Below are 2,493 nucleotides of genomic sequence, written 5' to 3' on the forward strand. Positions count from 1 at the left end.
CTCTGTAATAACCTATATGGGAAAGAATCTGAAAAAATAAATATATGCAAATATATAACTGAATCACTTTGCTGTATACCTAAAACCAACACAACATTGAAATCAACTATACTCCAATATAAAATAAAAATTAAGAAAACTAGTTTGTTGCTTTTTATTGCTGAGTTGTATCCTGTGATGTGAATATACCACAACTTGTTTAGTTCGTCCTTCTAAGGACATATGAGTTGTTTCCAGGTTGGAGCTATTACAGATAAAGCTGCTATCAACATTTACGTACAAGTTTTTGTTTGAACATAAATTTTCATTTCTCTGAGTTTTCTGTGAGTGGATAGTATACAATCATAAGTAAACAAAAGACCATCCACTATTTTGTATCACAATTGTTATTATCATGTTATTATCCTTCATCTTCCAACTCTTCTCATGGCCTGGAAAAAAGCAGATGAAACTTGGAAGAATTACATACGGTGTTTGCAGGTCCAGTGGAGACTGAATTCTGATGTGTGTTCTCTACTTCTGGCTTTCTGTGGCTACTATGAAAACCACTGTGCGGTTCTTCAGGTAGGGTTTATTTCTTCTTCCTCTCTCCAGAATCCTGGTCGACATGAACCATATTTGGTTTTGAGTTGCTTGCTTAGGAAAGGCTCAGAGGTATGGCTGGATATTCCTTCATGTGTGTAGGCAATTGAAACAGAAGTCCTAAAAGATGCAGGTACAACTGACTCCTAAATTCACTTCATCTGGACTCTTACATTTGAAATTAAGATAACTTCATGGCACCATGGTTTTATACAAATCTCTGCTAAAAAGAATGCTCGCTTTAGAGAAAGAGGCAGAAATGGATCCACCACAAAACCCAAGCCATGTGTTTTTGTTGAAGCCACATTCAACCAACCATAGTGGAGGAATGAAGGGTAAAAACGCATGTATACCTGTTCATTTCTGAGGCTCTAAAGTGACACAGACAGCCAGGTACAGTTCTCCCCCTCTCTGCCTATATTAATCTGCTGCTGCTGCTGCTGCTGCTAATTCACTTCAGTCGTGTCCAACTCTGTGTGACCCCATAGACGTCAGTTCACCAGGCCCCTCCATCCCTGGGATTCTCCAGGCAAGAACACTGGAGTGGGTTGCTATTTCCTTCTCCAATGCATGAAAGTGAAAAGTGAAAGTAAAGTCGCTAAGTCATGACCGACTTCGAGACCCCATGGACTGCAGCCTACCAGGCTCCTCTGTCCATGGGATTTTCCAGGCAAGAGTACTGGAGTGGGTTGATATTAGTCTAATACCTGGCCAATACCTGGCAATTAAATTCTATTTGCTCTTTTATTTCATCCAGCATTTTGTTCCCTCTGTGCCAGGGACTGAAGTGGGGACTGGAAATTGGGAGATTAATAAGATGCTGTTCCTATGCTAATGGGGATCACAGTCCGGTGAGAGGGAAAGGTGATGTCGAAAGATGACGTGTGAAGTGCTCTCCCAAAGTCTGCAAGTGGCATGGTGCCCGCAGCAGCCTCCAGTGACAAGGGGTGGTGGCAGCATGGGGCTCACTGGACTGGTTCAGCAGTGTAGTCTTGTCTGTGGTCATGGCTGGTTGCCCATTCTTTAATTCTTGATATTTTCTGAGCCTTCTTGGTGATTTTACCTAATATGCTCCTAGTAAATTCTCTTTCTCCTTGAATCAGCTGGTGTTGATTGATAGACTGCTTATTTCAGGTTATTAGGAATCCCTCCAGGATTGTTTTATGAATGAAAATGTGAGACTAAACCTCATCCAGTTGTGAAAATGATGAAATACTTCTGTGCCAGTTGGTATTGATAAATAAGCACTGCTCCCAGCCCCGTTGAGATGCTAGGCTTCCAGGTTCCTCCCCTGGGACCCTCTCTCTTCCCTACAACCCATCATCTCACTAGTTACACTGGGAACAGGTGCTCTGATACTACACGTGGTATTCTGTCTAATTAACAGGTACCTCTGGTGATTTATCTTAATGTACACAGTATACATTGTAAGTGTATGCATATGAAAGTGAAAGTGAAGTCGCTCAGTCATGTCCAACTCTTTGCGACCCCACAGACTGTAGCCTACCAGGCTCCTCTGTCCATGGGATTTTTCCAGGCAAGAATACTGGAGTGGGTTGCCATTTCCTTCTCCAGGAGATCTTCCCAACCCAGGGATTGAACCTGGGTCTCCTGCATTGTAGGCAGATGCTTTATCCTCTGAGCTACCAGGGAAGTGTATGTATATAAGTATATATAAATATCAAAAATTTAGGACACATTTCATATCAAATGGGAACTTACTTTCATGTCAAATGGGAACATTCGGTGTGGCTAATGTAAGATCTTTCTGCATACATACACGTAGATTTATTCCCTTTTTAAATGACTGCTTCATTACATAGATTAACTATAAATGATTTAAGCAGTTTGGGGAGGTTTTAAAAAATAGAGATGTCCTTCCCCCATATCTCAATACCACCTGCAAAAGTG

The 2,493-nt window shown here is 41.4% G+C and overlaps 1 non-coding gene across 1 annotated transcript; it reads right to left on the reverse strand.

Moving 5' to 3' along the window:
* Nucleotides 1-2,163: 2,163 nt before the first annotated feature.
* TRNAC-ACA (transfer RNA cysteine (anticodon ACA)) lies at nucleotides 2,164-2,235 on the reverse strand. The gene has a single exon. It is a non-coding gene; the product is annotated as a tRNA-Cys (tRNA).
* Nucleotides 2,236-2,493: the final 258 nt, after the last annotated feature.

This window comes from Bubalus kerabau, chromosome 10, assembly GCF_029407905.1.
Source record: "Bubalus kerabau isolate K-KA32 ecotype Philippines breed swamp buffalo chromosome 10, PCC_UOA_SB_1v2, whole genome shotgun sequence".
Lineage (NCBI taxonomy): Eukaryota > Metazoa > Chordata > Mammalia > Artiodactyla > Bovidae > Bubalus > Bubalus kerabau.